General features: G+C 33.7%; 1 long non-coding RNA gene and 1 pseudogene across 4 annotated transcripts; both read right to left on the bottom strand.

Moving 5' to 3' along the window:
• Positions 1–5,873: 5,873 nt before the first annotated feature.
• On the bottom strand, positions 5,874–15,352 carry LOC144557602 (subtilisin-like protease SBT5.4; annotated as a pseudogene). The gene is made up of 11 exons (XR_013512710.1): positions 15,216–15,352; positions 14,991–15,106; positions 14,775–14,872; positions 13,919–14,083; positions 11,047–11,155; positions 9,017–9,230; positions 8,588–8,894; positions 8,277–8,371; positions 7,713–7,955; positions 7,173–7,501; positions 5,874–6,715 (listed from the first exon to the last, which is right to left on the bottom strand). The product of XR_013512710.1 is annotated as a subtilisin-like protease SBT5.4 (transcript).
• An 851-nt stretch (positions 15,353–16,203) lies between these two features.
• LOC144557604 (uncharacterized) lies at positions 16,204–19,941 on the bottom strand. Of its 3 annotated transcripts, XR_013512713.1 has the most exons (6): positions 19,866–19,941; positions 18,101–18,163; positions 17,909–17,989; positions 17,662–17,727; positions 16,964–17,038; positions 16,204–16,433 (listed from the first exon to the last, which is right to left on the bottom strand). It is a non-coding gene; the product is annotated as an uncharacterized LOC144557604 (long non-coding RNA). The 3 variants fall into 3 exon arrangements; XR_013512712.1 differs by lacking the exon at positions 19,866–19,941 and having other exon boundaries at positions 18,101–18,302; XR_013512714.1 differs by lacking the exons at positions 16,964–17,038; positions 19,866–19,941 and having other exon boundaries at positions 18,101–18,302.
• Between the last annotated feature and the right edge of the window lie 1,489 nt (positions 19,942–21,430).

Genomic DNA, 21,430 nt, shown 5'->3' with positions numbered 1-21,430 from the left:
GTGACTTTGCCTTTTCCCATCGGTATAAGTTGAGACCGATGGTGCTTGCATTTACTTGATTTCAATTAAAGCAGCTGCCGCAACTTTTCTTGGTGAGCCCATTTCGCAAATTGAATTAGATTGAGAGAAGCTTCTCTCTGATCTCTATTGCCTCTTCACTAAGTCATTTAGGGTTTTGTTCTCTTCTCCTTGAAACTTGTAAGAGAGTGCTATTGAGAATTTTAATTTCTTTGTACTTGTAAGGCTATTTGATTTAGTAGATTTGTGCTGTATCTCTTGTGGTTTTTTTTCAAAAGAGTTTTCACGTAAAATCTTGTGTCTTCTCTATTTTCTTGTGCTCGATTGCTTGTTGTCTTGGTTTCTCTTGTGATCCATTTATTTGCTAACCTCTATTTAGTCCCAACAGACAGTTGTATCTAGCTGTTATTTTAATGATCATTAATACTTACAAAACTGAACTATTAATTAATTCTAATTAGGAGAATTGAAAAAGAGCACCAAATTCTCCTCCCAATTTTTTTTACCTAAGTTTAGTTCTAGTATACATCAACTTTTATGTATATCTATAAATTTGATATTTTAGAAAGGAAGCGTCTAATTGTTCACAGACTTTTGTCCACCATTTGTCCACAGAATTAACTTGCATCAATATTGTAAAACTACTTCTACATGCTTATAATTATACAATATATCACATAAAATATATCAGTTAATCACAAATATCCAGCAACTATTTTAAGTGGTCCCATAATAGTTAGAAACAAATTGCAACTTGCACAACAGGACAAAAAAAATGTACTTTCAAACTGTACTTTTGAAAATTGCAGTTATAGGAAGTTATTAGCAGTTAGTGTTAGTTATTAGCAGTTATTTTGACAAAAAAGTAATAAAAAGACAAAATTAAAATTTTTGATTAATTTTTTTATTCTTTTTTCTCAATTTAATAAACACACAAATAAATCCTAAAAATATTGAATACTATAAAATTGACCACTTTAACTCTAAAAATAAAAAGTACAAATTATAAAATTACAGACATACAAAATTCACAAATGAAAACGATAAAATAAAATGTTGAAAAATATCAATTTTCAATACTGTAAAAATATCAAGTTAAACTGTGAAATCAAAAGGTAAAAACTATAAAATTACAAAATTATAAATTAGGATATTAAATAAAATTTTAAAAATGTCAATTTTCAATACTATAAAATTGTAAATGTGAAAATAAAAAGTAAAAACTATAAATTTACAACAATGTAAAATTAGCAGATGAAAATGATTAAATACAATTTAAAAAATATAAATTTTCAATACTGTAAAATTATTAATTTAAACTATGAAAACAAAACGTAAAAACTATAAAATTTCAATAATATAAAATAAGCATATGAAAAGGATAAAATAAAATGTAAAAAAATACAAAATTTCAGCTTAAACTACAAAAAGAAAACATACAACCTACAAAGAATCAATACTATAAAATTTCTAAATCTAAACTATAAATCAATTTCATGTATACTATAAAATTTCTAAATCTATACATACATCCATCATATATTCAACAAAAACATAATATTCACCACACACAATATCTGTTCAACACAAACCATAATATTCACCACAAAATAGCAAACCTAATTATATCATTCAACATTCAGAATAACATCAAAAAAACTATGGAAAAATAACTTCTACATTAAAAACCTCATGTATTTATTGTTGGGATGAGTAAAAAGCCTCATCACAATAACAACACGTTCTTTTGAGATATCATCATGCATAAAAAATAAAATAAACAATGAAACAAATTGAATTTATTACATAGGTATTGTAAAACTGTGAACTATATCTTATAAAACACTCTATGTATCATGTAAAACAATGAACTATATCATGTAAAATTGTAAACCTATAAACATCAATAATAATAGATACTATAAAATAGTGCATATATCATGTAGAAAGGTGAACTATATCCTGTAAAAATACTTTACATATTTCACCAGATCTGAAGTGGTATATGTTAATTGACTACTTCAGAGACGACAAAATCCCGTCGTGTTCTTCTTTCGAAGGTGAAATCGAATACTGTAAAACAAAATATAGAATCATGTAATTTTGTACATCAAACAATTCAAAACAACGACATAAAGAAAATGAACTATGCATTTCAAATCAGACCATCAGATAATGCAAGATCTGTTATTGAACAGTAAATGATACAATTAAAATTCAAATCAATGTTCATATAATGTATACACGCCTGAGGCTACATCAATTCAAATGAAACTTCAATAGAAGCAATGAAATCATGATTATCAATTCAAATCAATAGAAAGAACAAAACTTAAATAGATTAGTAAATAAACAAGTTGTTTTGAATACTGTAAAATCACAAGTTGCATATTATAAAACTACAAAGTGAATACTGTAAAATAACCCGATTATATTCCAGATCGCCTCGCTCTTATCTTTCATCTCAAGATCGCCTCGCTCTCATCTCTCTCCACCAGATCGCTCCTCCAGATCGCCTCTCTTAGATCGTCTCTCTCCATTAGAATCTAAGAGAGATGCCGGAGAAGTCCGTCAGAGAGAAGAAAGCACCGACGAGTAGTGGCGCCGGCGAGCGGCGAGTAGTGGTGTTGCTGTTGAAAAATGAACTGTAGGAGAGGAGGCCGTTCAGATCTGCACGATCAAGAACCCGTCGAAGAGGAGACCGCCAAAGGAGAGGTTGTCGGAGGGAAGGGGTTGAGGAGAGGAGAACCGCCAAAGAAGAGGGAAGCATCTCACTGACAATCATAGATTTCTCACCGCTAGAACTTTTGTTTCTGTGAAGAGAGAAAGAGAGAAAGAAGTTTTGTTTCTGTGAAGAGAGAGAGAGAGCGGAAAGAGAGATTAGTAATTATTTTCAAAAACAGAAAGCGCTAATTGAGAAACTTTTATAAAAGGAAAGTTGGATATAGTTGGTAGTTCATTAGATTAGTGTTGTGGACAGACAGTGGACAAAACATGGTGGACAAAAACCTTTTCTCTTTTAGAAAGTACCTTTTGTATTGAAAATTACAAATTATATATGGATGTATTCTTCATTTTTTTTTTTTTAAATTGCATGTGTATCAATCAAATTCTAGATGACTTGACCAAAAATTTATCTTAAGACATTTAGTTTTCTATCAAATTAATTAGTTAGTTATTTGTCATCATAAGAAGCATTCTTTCTCTATCAATTTCAATATGTGCTCACATCATTCTCTGGCAATCTCAAGAGTCAAACGTGATTTCACGAGTGAATTCATCGTTTAAAATCTCGGACTTTGAAATTAACCCCACAAAAAAATTGGTGAGCTTAAAACACTCTAGTTCTACTCTATAAAATTGAAGGCTCAGGGAAAACCTATTTAAATGTGTAAAGCATATATAGTAGATTCGATGAACATCGGACTTAAATGTGGCCTCATATCCAAACCTAATACAGGAGCATATATAATTAGTTTGTTGATACGATAATTTGCCGATTACATGTACAACTTGATATTATATATAATTAGTTTGTGGGTTCACTTTAAACCGCATATAAGGTGCTTCAATTGTACTTCATCCTAAATCACTTCAGTTGAGAATTTTAAGATTATTTAATGGTATTACGATTTTATATTATATATTATATATAAAAAAAACATTTCAATTTACATTAAAAAAAATTAAAAAAAAATCATCAATTTTCTTAAACAAATAGGGAATCAATTGATCCATTATCTTCATTTAAATCTGCCCTTAACTACATGTATTGTCAAAACTCAAACACATACATAAAATGTTGAATCAGTAGAATAACACTAGCCCAAAATTATTTTATAGATTAAAAAATATACATTCAAATTGCATTCTAAAATGAAAATAACAACATTATTTTGAAATAAATTAATACTATTCTCATGAATCCAATGTACCCAAGCGGTACATGCAAGCATAGTAACAAATGAATTATTTGGATTCAGTTCAGTGAGGTCAAAAATTCATGATTCGGGAATAATTCGGAATTATCCAAACCAGAGATCTCAGTCCTACAAGAGAGCAAAAAAAAAAAAAACTCAAAATGTTCTGGAAAAAATTTGCAAAAAATTCATAAACGGAAAAAAATCGTAAAATTCACAAATTATTCGGGTTTAATTCGGTCAAAGGTCGGTCATCCAAATAATTTCGCGTTCGGTTCGGAATCACCAGAAAAACAAATTATTCAGATTTAATTTACGAATCTTGTGACTATGCATGCAAGTGGGATGCTTTATCCGTCTCCAAAATATATAATCAAAGGAATAAAATAAATTTTTTTTTTTTCTGGATACCAAAGATTTGATATCGCAAATGAAATAAATGACAGAGGAACCTTTTGTCAAGCATCGTTATGTAAAGTGGTCGGAACAGACACCTACAAGTGCCTTGTTCCATAGTTGAAAACTTGAAATTGGATTCTCTCGATTAATTGGTAACTCTGGAATTATAAGACATGTACGGCAATGCAAAATAATACTTAATAACAAACAACAATCTATTACCCCAGCAAAAAAAAAGGAAAAAAAAAAATTACAAGACATATCTAGTAGACAAAAAATATTCTGACCATATATATTATATGTAGACGAGGAAGCCAATTATATTTTTTTTTTGTGACACCGAATTACACTCTCGATTTTTAAAATTTTCAAAGTTCAAATAGTCGATCCAAACCGTTCAACATAATGGATATATTAAAATGTGCTTGCAGATTAAATGTTATATTTTTTTTTGAATTTGTTTTACTATTTATTAAGTATTTAACAAAATCGCTATATTTAGAGCATTGAATTTTTGTACCTATCTTAATAAATAGTACAAAAATTTAAAAAAAATATAAAATTTGATATGCAATTATATTTTAACATATCCATCATTTTGAACGATTTGGATCGATTATTTGAACTTTGAAAATATAGAGTGTAATTCAGTGTTACCAAAAAAAAAAAAAAAAAATGTAATTGAATCCCTCCTTATAACAAAAAATATTTTCTTGCGGTAGCGAAGGCCCGTGAAAGGAGAAATGGATTGGGCCTTAGGTGTAGTGTTTGAACTAAGGCGATAATAATTTTAAAATCTATGTTGGCACTTTCAATTTCACTTTCACTGATGCAGTACAATTGCTAATTTTGAAAGATTTTTACTAAATGAAATCCTTTCACAGATTCATGCTCTCACAAAATATTCAATTCCTATTGGTTGTCATTGTCTCTCTCTCTCTCCTCTATTTTCTCTCCCTTTGTAAAAGCAATTGCATGAATGTACGGGTTGTGAAATTATTACAACATTTGTAATAATTTCACTGTTTTATTCATTTAATTTTTTTAGTATTTCCTTTAAATTTCCAAGTGAAGCTTTAGAGAGAAAATTCATAGTCTCATAGATAGAATGCAATCAAAGAGATCATAATCTGACTGGAAGGAGAACAAGGTGGATATGAGCGTGTGCCTCATCTCACCTTGTTATATATCTTACAAGGGTGTAGTTGGATTTACATAGACCTCCTTAAATTGATACAGTGTTCATTATTTTGTTATTTCAATTATGCACAGTGCCAATCAAATTTACAAAAAGAAATTATTTTAGGCACAAACAATTGATGTAATTATGCCTTCAATGATCAATGGTTGATGAATGAAACATTCAAGAAACTTTTTTAATAGTCCAAAAAAAAAATCGACCAGAAGACTTAAATATTTAATTTTGGTTTCTCTAGGAACTGGTCAGTACTGATAAAAACAGAGAGCTTTTGGAGGAAGAGAAAAACAAGAACACAATTATCTTTTTATAAACTCTTAAACAATTTTTCTTCTCTTACTTTGCAACTGAGATACAATTATTTATTTATAGCCTTAGACATGACTCTTAAAATTCGTACAATAATTAAAACAAAAACAGAATTCAAAACAACTCAAAACAGAATACATAGTAGCATAGTAAATTCTGACCCTTTGGTACTAAAACTGCCATAACTTATTGTTGGAAAATCCAAACGACTTGAAACTTGAACCATCTGAATCTAAACTCGAAAACACATAAAATGCATAATTTATTTGTCCATAATGACCTCCATTTTCCCCTTCAACTTCGCATTTCATATAGCCTTAAAATCTGTCTCAGATTTGAGTTTAATCTTTAACAAGTACAGCCACAGGACTTCTTACATGCCGTATTCCATCTGACCAAGTAATGCTTCCGAATACATAGTCAGAGCTAGGGGTATCCACATGAAAAGTTACCTTAAATTTCATCTCTTCACCGACGCCTAACTTTAAACTATCAGGCTCCACCTTGACTTGAATACCACTTGGTTCCTCAACTGTTACAGTGTATGTACCCGCGGGACTGACATTTTTAACTGTGCGGGCTACTGTCACTGAGCCTGTGAGGTTATAAATTGTAAATGAGGGGTAGTTGAAGTCCTTAATATCTTGACTATTTGAAGGGCATTGATACCCCGGCTCGAATAATGATAGTTGGGTTGAGTTGTAGCCAAGAGAGCAAAAAAAGTTCAAATAGTCAGTCGAGTTGAGGTCGTAAATCAATCCCGGATCTGCTGCTGCATTTGGGTTCACATGACCCGACCCGTAGCTGAATGGTGTGGCAGTTATAAACGATGAGTTTAAGATATTCTTTCCCTGATTATCTTTGATTGATGCTGCAATATTTTGTTTTTAAAGAAAAATAACCATTTGTAAGTAATATAAATTGAAGCACCTAAAGGGAAAAAATTATCAATATAATTTTTCGGTTAGCATAACAATTTCAGCAATGGGGAAAAAAAGAACAGGAAAGTAGGGTTTTTTGCAGAAAGTTAAACCACCATATAAAATTTATAAAATAAACACTTGAATATAAATGAAGATAACAAAAGTATATATCTATTATTTCTGACAAGGATGATTGTTTGGTCCTTTCGAGCATAGCTCAGGACCTCAAATAAAATTATTATTTCAAAGGAATTTTATTTCAGAACTATCGTAAAAATGATAGATGCCTACATTGCATGGCATGATCCATTTGGTGAGAAAAGGAATTTTCATGGAAAATCCACCAGACTAATAACTCAATGCATATTGTGTCCAACAAAAAAAATAGCAGAATTTTTGTATTACCAGTGGTCATAATAGCTGATCGGATGGCTGCTGGGGACCAATGGGGGTAGAGAGTGTCGAGAAGACCAACAATCCCTGATATGTGGGGGCATGACATGGACGTACCAGATACAAAGTTGAATCTTACACGGCGTTTATCAAAGTCCTGATTAGTTGGTGAAGTTGCCTCAGTGTATGCTGCTAGAACAGTGACACCTGGGGCCGTTATATCAGGCTTCAAGATTCCAGGGGTAATTGAATTTGGCCCTTGAGACGAAAATGAAGCCATATACGGTGCCGGCATTGTGTTGAGTACAGTTTCTGGTTTCGATACATAACCAAGTACCTCACTGTAATTTAGTGAGCCTGATGTTAGCTTTATGGTTATTTCATCCGTCCGTAAAAAAACATTATAGTTCATTAAGGAAAAATTAATACAAGATGACATCTGATCACTATGCATATATAGTATGTATTGATTTGAGGTTATATGCTTTGTGCTATACCTCAAAAGTACCAAGTAAAATCTAACAACATTCAACTCATATGATATGTACAAACCTGTTTGATTTGAGGTAAGATGACAAAGTTTGACTGTCAGAGTAGGTAATTGCAACGGCCGGAAGAACGTGTTCATCAGGAATGATATCGTCGCCGGAGATGTTAGTATTAATCAGGACCATACCCACTCCACCAGCTTCCAAAACAACTTCTCCTTTAGTAATCGGATTCAATCCTCTTGTGCAAATCACTATTGAACCGTTAACCTTAGCAGAATCTAACGAACCATTGAGGCACAGCCGACTGCCATATAATATTCATACATAGCATAATGTTAATATATAGCAGATTTCTATACTGAGAACAGCTGCATGCTCAAGTTATATGTCAAGTTAAAAACTGTTTAAATTTTTTTGCCACGTAATATATATCTATATCTCAACTTCTGATGTCATGATTGGTAGTCTCATTTTTGTTTCTATTTGCTTGATTTTGTATAAACCTTTTTTATTCATGTTTGTTGATTTTGTGCGTTTGCTATAGTATGTTGGGGAGTTTTGCTGGAAATTTTATGTAGTACTTTATATTAATAAAATGTATTACTGTAACAATAAAATGTCTTACGCCTCAATTTCTGTTGAATTGGCCGCATGAGCATCTGTTGACATGATAATTGGGTATTTTCCTTGTGCTAGACTTTTTGATGAGAGACTCAGACCCTAAATTTTTAAAAAAGGCATCCAGGTTAAGAGTTAACAAATGTTAAATTTATTATAAGCTATTATGAAACCAAATTGAAGTAAAATAATTTATTATCACACTGACTTATTTGATTGCAAATAATAATGCACAAGGACAGATCTTTTTTATGGTAGCTTAACTAGCATATCCATAATGGAATTAAAATCTGAATAAACATACATATTTTGAATTACCTTCAGGGTTGTGTTACCAAAAGACAGATAGGCAGGGAACTCCCGATCCATTGTGCTAGCTGCCACAGTGAATATCCATGGTGCCAAATTCGAAACAAATCCAGCTGTAGGGCCTGAGTTACCGGCCGAGCAGACAACTTTTATGCCGTTCTTGACTGCATGAAATGACCCAATGGCAATCCCGTCATTGAAATAATCCCTTGGTCTCCCACCCAGCGACACAGAGATGACATGAACACCATCAGAGATTGCTGCATGCATCAAAAGCTGCAAGGATGTCGGCATCAACACATCCAGGCCAGCATACCTATATTGGTAAGTGCAGACATAAGCATATACAGAAGCATTAGGAAGATATGCATTTTTCCATTTTTTTTTTTTTTATCTTTGTCCAAGTATGATGTGAACAATGAAACAAAATTAACAAACCTTGTAAGCTGCAACACGAGCATGGGGCGAGCCCCCTTTAGCCGTGCCATTGCCATAGCCAAAGAAACTCGCATTGGCCACAAATGTTCCGCCAGCTGTTGAAAGAGTATGAGTCCCATGGCCATCATTGTCGCGAGGTGTCTGAAATGATATGTTTAGTGGCCCCACATATGCCTCATATCCCTTATTAAAGTATCTCGCACCAATCAACTTCCTGCAAAAAAAATATGTATGATAAACCCTCGTCAAGGTTGTACCATGTACAATTGTACATATACAGCTAGCAAGCCGTTACATACAGAGGCGAATACAAGTTAAAGTTAATGGGGGTCAATTGACCCCATTCATTTTCAATTTTTTGTAATAATACATTACTTTCTACGTAATTCAGTGTAACCTGTTGTTGGTACTGTAAAATTGACCTCCATACGTAGCATGAAAATTTTATATGATTGATCCTCATTTTTGTTTGACCCTCATAACTTGAAAGTCTAGCTCTGCCGCCCCTGGGTACATACATTGGATACCTGAACTAAAATATTCTTCGAATGATTCTTTTTCATGTCCTATTCAAATCCCAAGTGAACCTGATCTAGTCTAAAAAATTGATGTCATTGTAGCAAGATGTGCATGATGAAGTCAGCCCCATTTTTTACAACTGAACGAAAGATGTTGTGCCCTTGATGTTGATTTATTTTTTCTCTGTTTTTTTTTTCATTTGAACATTTTTTTTTCTTTTTTTTCATTTGAACAGTTTGAGGGCCTAAAACTTTTGCTTACAGAACAAGATGCCAAGACAAAACATGCCCAACTTGGAACAAAATGTGGAAATTTTAAATGGATCCCCAAATATATTACATGGCGTGTTTTATGCTCCCGAAATGAGTGATTGTGAGAACCGAATTAGAAGATCTTTCCTTTGGGGTAAAATGAGAGATCAAGGAAGGGGGTCTCACTAACAATTTTGCCGATGGTTTCCTTGCCTAAAGTTTGGGGTGGTATGGGGGTAGCCGACTTGGAGATTAGAAATGTGGCTTAAGTACTAAGATGGTGATGGAGGGCCTACGCAGAGCCACATGCACTTTGGATCATGGTGATTACAAAAATCAGATGGAAGGGACATTACATGCATGGCCCTAAACTTTGGACATCTTAAGGTTTGTCTTTTTGGAGCGAATTAGTTAAAATAAAACATGTTTTCCACAGGAACACTCATTGGCGAGTGGGAGATGTTATCGCTGTGTCTTTTTGGCTTGAATCTTGGGGAGAAACACCCTTGGTATCTCTGGATACCAAACCGCATTACCCAACAATTTCACTTAGAGATGTGGCACCAGTACTGAGCATGGTGGCTCTTGATCTAACTCTATCTCTACATATGGAGTTCACAACAGAGAAGAATGAGATATTTTGGAAGTGGAAAGCAACAGGCCACTACACAGCCAAATCAGCTTACAATGCTTTGATTAGTGGAGGGATGATTAAATGGGAGTTCAAATATATTTGGCGCCTAAAAATTCCCCCCACTGTCAAGGTTTTTGTGTACATTTCCTACAAGGTCAGTTGCTAACCCATGATATTATGCGCAAAAGAAATTTTAGATGTCAGACAAGGTGTATCATGTGCGACAATTGCCCAATGGAGTCGGTACTGCATCTATTATTCCTTTGCCTGTTTGCCACACATACTTGGTACTCGGTGCTTCAACGTGCTGGGTATTGTGGAAACACCACAATGAAGTCGTTTTTGGGGGAAGGAAAGTGTGTCCTGAAGTGCTGGCACAACGAGTGGTGCAAGATGCGAGGTTATGGATTCAGTATGCATGAGTGTAGTACAAAATTAATTTTGGTAATTTAAGAGTTCAGCTTATCTGACAACTTTTTGATGTATTTATTTTTCTAAGTTCTGATACACTAGATTGTGAGGTATGTTTCAAACGCGGTAAAACAACTTTTATTTATTCAATGTAGCACTTGACAGCTGCTGTCAAGTTTTAAAAACAAAAAAAATACAGAGAGAGAGAGAGAGACTTGTTACAAGTGAAGGTGGAATCAAACTCATTCTGGCAAATTCCTTTCCACTCACTTGGGACATCAGCCATTCCATCATCTGCAAAGCTTTTTGATTCTGGCCATACACCTACAAATATATCATCGCACAAAAAATAAATGGTCCACTGATTTCAAAAGTTAGAAAAATGATGATGGTGGTGGTGATGATGATGATAATAATAATGTGGAATATGACAGTGCAATTTGGCATTTGGATTTCAAGGATACATTGATGAATTTTAAAAGTGTCTTTGAAACTTCAGCATTTTTTATGCCTTACACTCAATAATAGAATATACGGATAATTTACTAAAGGAGCAATGAAGAGGTTCTCCAAATTGCATTTTCTGTACTGATGCCAAAAATGTCAATCATCTATTTTCTTGATGTAGTTATGTGACATAATTAAGGTACTTTAATGCATATAATTATAGTTATAACATAAAAGTTAATGCTCAGGATATAGATATTGTCTAAAGTGCTTGCTTATCTCTGCCAAGTGACCAATTAGTTTTTGTTCAAACTTTGTTGGCAGCTTTATTATGCGTTTATGAACAGAAAGGAATAGAAGAATATTTCAGGGTGTTGGATCTCTTCTCATTTCAGCCTAATCTATTTGGGCTATTTTTGAGTTATTTTGAGTAGAGAGAGCAATATCAATGTTTTTGTTAAGTACTGGGTCTATTATGTAAAAGAGGGATATTTGGAATGTTGGGGAATCATAAAGGCCAAACAATTACGCCTTACTAGAGATCAAACAATTACATCTCATCTAGAGGTCAAACACTTACACTCCGGGAAAGGAGAAACAATTATCCACCTTAACCTAAGGACCGTCCTATATCAAAGAGACCCAAAACATAAATCTTAAGTGCGGAATATAATATCTGATTCCATATCGTTTGTCATGGAATAACCAAAACCATAGCAGAGCAAGCCGTCTCCGTAAGCACGAGACAAGTCTTCAATGGCAAGAAGTCATTCTCGCCTTTTGTCGTCGGGTCGAGAAATAAGTCTTCCAAAATAGCAAGGTGTGGCCCTTGAGAAATCCTCTCCAAATTTTTTTAATGGATTTCTCTTCTCTATTCTTTGATGGTGGAAGAAGAAGAGAAGACACACTGAACTGTATTTTTCTTAAGAGAAAAACATATGTTCAGTTTCTGTGTTTTTGTTAGTTACCTTGTGCCTTGGGGACCAATCCTTATGTATAATAACCTTTATGGTTATCTGCCAAATTGCAAAAGGTATAATGTGCTGTGCATCAAAAACCGTGTTGGCGCATCAAAAACTGTGCAACTGGATCGATATCCGTGCGGACAGCACAACCCTCTATAAAGGCAGATTTCTGAGTTGCAAATTTCTAAATCAGTCCATCAATGATTTAATATTTTCCTAAATTGTTATACACATTTATGAACCACATCCTAATAAATATATTAATTGTCTATTACCTTATTTGATGACTTTGATTAACAATCATATATGACAGTAAACAATCCATAATTAGATTACATATATGCTCAACATTGACATTAAATCCAACGAAGTTGACAATAAATCCGACATGGAATTCTTGATATTTTTTCAGCAAGCTCTATAATGAAAAGAGAGTAGAGAGAGATAGTAAAAGAGAGAAATACATAGGCTGGTACAAGCTTTTATTGAGTCACCTCTCTTTGTTTACTTCTTTTGGTTTAATCTCTTCCTTTTACAACTTGTATAAGATTAAGACGTATGTATATAGTTTGTAAGCATAAAGATGCATCTGGTTTAAGAATTTGTTTCTTATTTTCTTCGTTGCCTTTAATCTAATTTCTTGCTGAAATTGGTGTTGACCTCTGCATGTACCAGTACAGGTACGGGTTGTTTGCTGCACAACAGTTGTTTGTGATATTGACTAAGTAAACTTGTTGCTGGTACAAGATCCCTATCACAGGGGGCGGGGGGATAGAGAGACAAGAAAATACAACTATTGATGCATTAGTTTTGAGCTTATATATATTATATGTGTACATGAAGAGTTAGGTGGCTGATATGGATAATAAACTTGTGGCTCTATATTTGTATGATATGGATAATAAACTTTTCTGTTAGCTTATGAGGATGGATATGAGTAAGTTTTTCGTTAGCTTAACGGGTAAATTAAACTACAGATTAAGACTATTTCGTACTCATTTCCTATGGAGTAATTATAAAAAATTAAATTATACATACCTATATATATTTCATATGGAGATGAGGTGTGACATGGTATAGTATTATTCATGATCCAAATATAAATATGATATAATTCTAAATGTGTTTTTTTTTTATTCATTTTCCAACTGTTGATCCAAATTTTCATGAGACATCTTAAACATCTTTATGGTTTGGTACTTTCTCAAATTTTCATAAGCCATATTTATTAGAGCCATACAAAAATTAATCATTCCATGACTCCATATCATTGTTCATATTTTCTTCTTTTCTCTTGTCTTGAAAAATATTTTATTGAGAGCCCAAAAAGGGATATCAATAACACCATTTTATCTATTTACCTGATTCATATTGTATTCTATAAGACAAGTACCGGTAAAAAAAAATAAAAAATTAGCTTGTTAGTTAAGGATATGAGTAAGATCTTTTTTATTATTATTAACTTAATAGATATGGATATAAGAATACTTCCACCCGATCCAAATCATACACATCGTACCCATTGACACCAATTAACACATTAACCTAAATAATACAATGCTCATTAGTATATAGAATTTAAAATGAGTAATTACTGCTGAGCATATCATTATCCAATTATATTTAATATTGCCAGACAATTACACAAAAAAGGAAAAAGTAATGTAACTGGTACCTGTATCAAGATTTCCAATAATAGTGTCTTTACCATACCCTGCTTTGCTCCAGAGGGAATTTGAATTGACATTTCCATCACTTTCTAGACCTAGAAATTGCCAGGATCTAGTAGTATGAAGCTCGTATTCTCTGCTTGGAAACACTGATACCACCCCTGGTAACTCTGCAACAAATTATGCAATTCTGGTGTTATTTTTTGTTTATTTATTTTCCTGTAAATTACTGTATTTTAATATATTACTGGGGCTGTTTTATCTTGTGTCCTGAAAAGAGATATCCTTTACATAGAATTTAGCATCACTGTTCTGAGTACTTTTTATTTTTTCTAAAGTCAAGGAAAATTTCAAAATGACTCAAAAATCTAGGCATATAGAAAAGTAAAAAGCAGATGGCATTTTTTGATAATTAATAGTTCAACTGAAAGTATTACTTTAATGTGCCTAACACGGCATTTTATGCCTTAATACTTTTGTATACAAATATATTCCTTGTGTATGAGATTAAAAAAATATATACTAGATGTGAATTTTTGATTTCTCTTTTAAATTTTGAATAGTTGCTCATTCCCTTCGTTCAATGACCTCATACTAAACTTAGCAAAATACTATCCTGTATTATACAATATGAAAATATTGTAAAGTATCTTAACTCATGCAGGTATGCATTACCAGTGTAAGGTGAACCAGGGACTACTTTTTTTTTTACATTGATTATCTCCAAAATGATGAAAAAAGAATAATGAATTACTGAGAGGAATGTAATTCGGACCCTCCACATCAAAGAAAAAACTAACAAATTAAACAGTTTAGCTATTAAAATGAAGGAATAAGTGATGAGGATGGAGAAATATATACTTGATATCTTGTGTGCTGTTTCCTCATCAATTGTCGCAGCAAAACCATTAATGTGCTGTGTATATGAGTAAAATATTGCATTTTTTGCTGCTTTCGGGCTGCATATTAAAATTTTGTAAATATCAATTGCTAAATTAAGCCACCCATTTTCTAATATTAACAAAGATTATGCATATTTTTTTGTTCAAATTTTAATGTACGGATGTATTTGCTTACCTTCCCAAAATCGATCCTAAGAGCTTACAGTGAGATTTGGCTACTCTTGCATAATGTAAAGCCTGATTGCTACCAGCAAGAAGACGTGGCGGTTCGCCAAGATACACAATGTATGGCTACATCAGAAATTAACGTGTGAAATGAAATGGTTAAGTTTGATAATATACATTTTTCTTTTAAATTATGGAGAGATTAATGAAGAAGAGGATGATTTAAACTCTGTACCACTTTATCAGTAGCTATGGCATTTTCTTTCAAAAGGAAGAATGAGATCACAGCAAACCAGACAAATTTGTAACCCATCTCTCTCTCCCTCTCTGTACACCTTGATTGTGTGTTTTAGTTGGGAGATTGAACAGGACTGCAGAGCTTTGTTTTTGGTCCTGCATTTTATAGCCTAGTATGTTGATTTGAAGACAATTAACGGGTCCACCCCGTTTTGCATTTACCATCGGCAAGAAAATCAAACCGTTGGCATTGATGCCTTTTGCCATCGGTAAGATGGTCAACAGATGGTGTTTTACTTATTTACCATCGGTAAACAATCAGGTCCGTTGGTCTGCTGCTTTAATTAAAAGGTGACTTTGCCTTTTCCCATCGGTATAAGTCATTGGTTTGAAGACAATTAACGGGTCTACTTATTGAGACCGATGGTGCTTGCATTTACTTGATTTCAATTAAAGCAGCTGCCGCAACTTTTCTTGGTGAGCCCATTTCGCAAATTGAATTAGATTGAGAGAAGCTTCTCTCTGATCTCTATTGCCTCTTCACTAGGTCATTTAGGGTTTTCACTACTAGAATCTGTACTTTTTTTGAGGGTCAAAATATGGCTTTTTCCATCGGCGTACTCATGGAAAAAGCCCAAAAAGTGTCATTTCCGTGCGTTACCCTCAGAAATACTACCGTCAAAAATAGCCTCGATGGAAATACCATTTTTCAGACTTTTTCCATCCCCATACCTTTGGAAATACTACTTTCTTACTTTTTCCGTGAGCCCCGTCAGAAATACTTTGGCATCAAGCCCGTGACTTTATTATTTCTGAGGGCAAAGTGTGTGGGTCCCAACAGGTTATTTCCAAAGGCAAAGTTTGTGGGACCCATTGTGGTATTTCCAATTCCCTTTCTGCCAATTCCCCAATTCCAATTCAGCCAATTCTCCAATTTCCCATTCAGCCAAATTCCCCAATTCCATTCAACCAAATTAACAAACGCATTAAAATATAAAGTAAAAACATGTAATTAACATTAATTGACACTGTATAATCATAGTACATTGTATCAAAATACCAAAAAAATTACAATAGAAGTTCTAAAAGAAAGTTCTATATATACCCTAATTCAAGACGACTAACAAAACTATATTTAGAATCAACTAAATTTGCAAAAATGTTTTTACAGGAACAATGCAATCACTCTTCCTTTTATCTTGCTATGTTGTCACTGCTGTAAAAATGAAAAAATGAGTTAGTTTGTTTTAAATAGCAGAGTATCGTTGATTATTTGATATTTCAATTTTTCAAGCATTGTTGTACAAGAAAAAGTACATGTATATAAGCAATAATGGAAAAAAAAAGTAATATACAACAAAAAATACAGTGGCAATACAATCTTGGATTCCTGTCTCAAACCTTAGAAGTAACCAAATCATAGAAGTAATAAAAGGAAAAAAAAAATACTGCTCTAAATTGGACATATTCTTTTTTAATTTGTGGCATCTTTAGTACAGAAGTAAATTTCATAAAATTGAAATATCAACAATTTTGCGGCTTTTTTGGCAATAATTTTGCCCGCACAATTGTATAAACTGGTACAATTGTATACAAATTTTTTTTTGCTTTACACATACAGAGTGGTAACTCGAATTATCCAGCCTGTTACTGAGACAGTACAACATATATAAACCCTATAATGAGTTCTACAATTACAATTAGCAAATATATTTATCTATAGTAAAACATCAAAGAAGGAATTACCATAGCAAGAGCATAAAGAACATTCCAGCACCAAGGCATGCACCGAAACCATAGATCCTCTCCCAGTAAATCATCCTGCTAAATTAATTACATGGATGATGTTATATATGTTGTACAAAATGTTGACCAAAAGTACATACATATATGGTTGAGATGCCGTACCAGCACGTCTCACTGGTATACCAGTATTGATCCTAAGATGGATGCAGTTGACCATGAACCCAAGCACTGATATAGAATTTGGAGTAATGTCTATGACTTTTTCATATAAATTATAGCAATACAACCCATAGGGGCTTAGAGTACTTAATAGAAAAGACCAAAGGGCATATTGGGACTTCCAAAAATGTTACTTAATGGCAGTCATTTTTACCTAATGGCAGTCTCGAGTCCTTGAAACAGGGACATTTTATAAGATAACAAAAAAATATTCTCAAACAAAAGGACATTTTAATAAAAAAAAAATAGACCAATAAACCAGCAAAAAATAAATAAATAAAAATAAGACAAGTAAACAGCATGTCAATAAACCAGCAAAAAAGATACACTAAACACAAATAGATGCAAGAAAAAGACTTTATACCAACTTGTTAAGATTACACCAGCCAAGTTTGCCATTGTAATCATAAAACTAAAACAAAGCATTCTAATATGTGATATGATAAAGAGGTAAACGAATACAGAATGGATAAATTTACCTCATGAGTCGAACCGAACCGATTCTTCACAGATCGTAGTAATCTAAAGGACGAGTACCTCTCTCCCTACACAGATTATATATTCCTATTTAATTAATGAAATATTCAATGAGAAGGTAGATATCAAAAAAAATTTGTTTATGTATGCCTATCTGCTACTTTTCTCTTTCTAATTGTCACTAAAACAGTTTTTGGTTTGTGCATAATGTACAGCAGAGAGAGAGAGAGAGAGAGAGAGGCAAGACACCTCCATGTACAGAACAACATCAACTATATGCTCCAAAAGGCGGGGACCGGCAATGTCACCAGACTTCGTGACGTGACCAATCTGAAATAGGCATTCAAACCATGCCACCATTCCATCAACTACAGTAACAATATTCTTGTAAAATGTCAAAATGGAAATCATGAATTACAAAAAATAATAAAATAAACTTACCAAAAAGATGGGGATATTTGTGTCCTTTGCGAATCTAAGTAAGGCTGAAGTACACTCCCTCACCTTCAGGTAAAAAAATCTATTATCAACAATGAAGCAATTGTAATTGCTATTTTTCTTCAACGTTTTGTGTATTGTAAAACGTTTTTTTACACTTCTAACTACTACCTATCACTTTTCATTTATTTAATTTAAATTATAAATAAATTGTTCGCACAGAATATATGCTACAAAGTTTCAGTATAGCAAGCTATACATTTTAAACCTTTGTTACACTCTGTCAAATCAGATAGCAAGTGTACTATCCTATCGATGAGTATGCTCAGGTATCGATCCACAGGGACGGAAGAAAATAACCGGACTTATCCTAAAGTTACTTAAAATTCTAGAAGTGAGAGAAATTGATTTGGTTTAGTTCTAACAATTCTAATGATTTATGACAAGTTTAAAAGGCAATAAAAAGAATTAAAGTTGTTTTCAATTAATAAAAAGGCGTTTCCAGGGTTCAGATTTCATTTCTGTTCAGCCCCGAGGCATACGGCCCGTATGGCTTCCCATACGGCCCGTAGGGGACCCCGAGTTAATGCTGCAGCTACTGTTTTCTGTGTTGATACTAATGTTTAGGGTTTCTATCGACCAGATCTAGATACCTAACCTCAACTTTCGCATTTTGGCCTAGTACCCGATTACCGGACTCAAATACTTCCCTCTTAGATGCATTAAACCTCAACTTTCGCATTTTGGCCTAATTTATCTAAGTTACTTGTTGGTTTACTAAAAGTATCCAAGGACTTTCGCCTCAAGGAAAGTTTCACCTTTCGGGTACTCCTTGGTTTAACCCTACTTCATATACTTTATTCGGTTGGATTAAATGTCATAAACTTGGCTCCTAACACTTAGATGTGCGCATTCATCTAACGGGATGACTAATCAATTCAAGCAAGCACAAATAAAGCAATCAAAATACTACTCAACAAAGTAAAAACAAAGCATTCAACACAAAATCCAAGTAGCATGCAAATAAAACCAAACTAGAAACTACATCTTACCCCTAGAAACAAAGTAAATTAGCTACTCATGTTCATAAGATAACAAAAATAACAGAAAATAAAATAGTTCATGACAAAACAGTGGAGAAATCTGAAGATCCGTTGCAAACTCGCGTTTTTCACTTCTCTTCTCCTTCTCCCCCCTTGTCTTTTGCTCCAAGAAAGCTTGTCCAAGTTCCAGTTGTCAATCCCCCTTTTTTGGTGAGGAAATATCTCATTTAATGCCCTGGATCACGCCCCAAGAGGCTTCCTTTTCGGCCTCCTTAATTTCAGCTGATTTCAGATTCCAGCTGGATTTTCCAATTTAGCGTCGTACGGGCCGTAGGGGACCCCGTACGGGCCGTATGGGACCCCGTACGGGCCGTATGAGACCCCGTACGGGCCGTATGCCTGTGATTTTTCTTGGAGATTTTGTGCCTTTGTTGTGGAAACCTTCTGTGTGGTTGGGCAGATCTTGTACGGCCCGTAGGGAATGTCATACGGGCCGTATGAAAAATTGTCAGATCCAGTTTTTCGCCATTTTTCCTGCAAAATACCAAACAAAGCATAGCAGTACCACATTTTATCGAAATATAAGTAAAAGTCCACACTTATAGGCTTTAAAACACAGGTTTTAGTGTAAATCAGGGCCGTAATTAAGGTATAATATGGAGATATCATAAATGTTTGCCTATTACTAATAAATTAAGACTAAATTTGACTTAATTGGACTTAACTGAACCATTACGTCGAGCCTCTGCACCATGTCATTCCTCAACAGGGACAGCCTCATCACATCCTCTCCAACCAGAGGAGTGTACTTCAGCTTACTGGCACCAGTTCAACTTACAACGCAAGACTAAACAGACAGTACCAGTACTTTTCATTTAGGCATTGTACCAGTTCCTATTTTACAAAAAAAAAAAATAGGAACTAAGCTAGCAATTCACAATTCAAAAATAATGGATTTTCTACATGACATGGCCTGTGCAAGAAAAGTGTGAAATTGAGAAGTCAATGAAATTCTACATGACATGATTTCTAAAGAGACCAGCCTGATACTGTAATTTCTCAATTTCACATTTCTATTATCAATTTCTAAAGGCATCGCACCTGCCCCTTTCTACATTTCTCAATTTCATCTTTATCATCTAAGGGGCCAGGAAATAAAGAGCATGTTAAAAATTTCACCTTTGCTTATCTGGTGCGTTTCTATGCGCGAGTGGGCGATGCGATTCTCTCTCTGAGTCGAATGGGTTTCTCTCTAGTCTTTGACGAAGGAAAGATTCTTTTTTTTATTCTTCTCTCCGACTCGGAAGTCAGAAGTAGCGAAATCTCTTCTTTTTCTTTCGCCGAAAAAGCGAGACGATTTGGGTGAGCGGGCTTGGGAGGATCGGATCTGAGAGGAGAAGAAAGGAAGCGAGACGATTTGGGAGTGAGGGTTTTTGGGTTCATTGCTGGGGAAGGAACTGAAATTTTCATAAGTAGGAGAGGGTATAAGTGAAATTTTGAGAGGGAGTTGGAGGGAAGCGAAAAATTTAGGGTTTTGCCGCTCAACTTTGGTTTTTTACGGAGTGTACATGGAGGAGACTAGCAATGGAGAAAATCGATCCAGAGAGAAAATAGAAGAGGTTTGTTTGTATTGCACTGGGAGAATTGATGAACTCTGAGGTAACATGAATTTTGTGTTTAGATCGGAACCGTCTGATCATTATTACGCACGAATATTAAAGGATCTTTCACATCACATAGGGTCGGATCTAAACAGAAATGTTATGTTACCTCGGAGAATAGAGACTCCCTACTCACAACATCTAAAATGAAGGCATCAAGACTGCTCATGACCTATCCAACGGCTCTGAATTTGATATTTACTAATTAGATAATGTATGTACAACAAATAATTTGAAAAAAATTCTAAAAAATTAAATTAAATTATTTATATATTCTATAGAAAAATCATACTTATAATTGTCCATTTTATAGACTTTTACCATTATTTGTCACTTCATATTTAACAAAAAACTGTGAACCGTTCATTTTCACATGAGCAATCAACGGTCGATTTGTGATGAAATGATTTCAAATTTATTTTAAAATGATCAATGGAGAATATTGAACGTAACCAACATAAAAATTCTGAAGTTTTATTATGTTTGAGCTTCGATCCAATGTGAAGTGTTCATAACCCTTCGATGTTTCGATATTCCGTCGACTTGATGGATAGGTAAATAAAAATAAAATTTCATCAAAATTTGCTGCAGGAATAAATATGCAGTGCTCTTTAATTTCAACGGTTCCG

This window comes from Carex rostrata, chromosome 7, assembly GCF_964058835.1.
Source record: "Carex rostrata chromosome 7, lpCarRost1.2, whole genome shotgun sequence".
Taxonomy (NCBI): Eukaryota; Viridiplantae; Streptophyta; class Magnoliopsida; order Poales; family Cyperaceae; genus Carex; species Carex rostrata.
The sequence above is the reverse complement of the archived record's forward strand: the minus strand, read 5'-3'. Positions and strand labels throughout refer to the sequence as shown.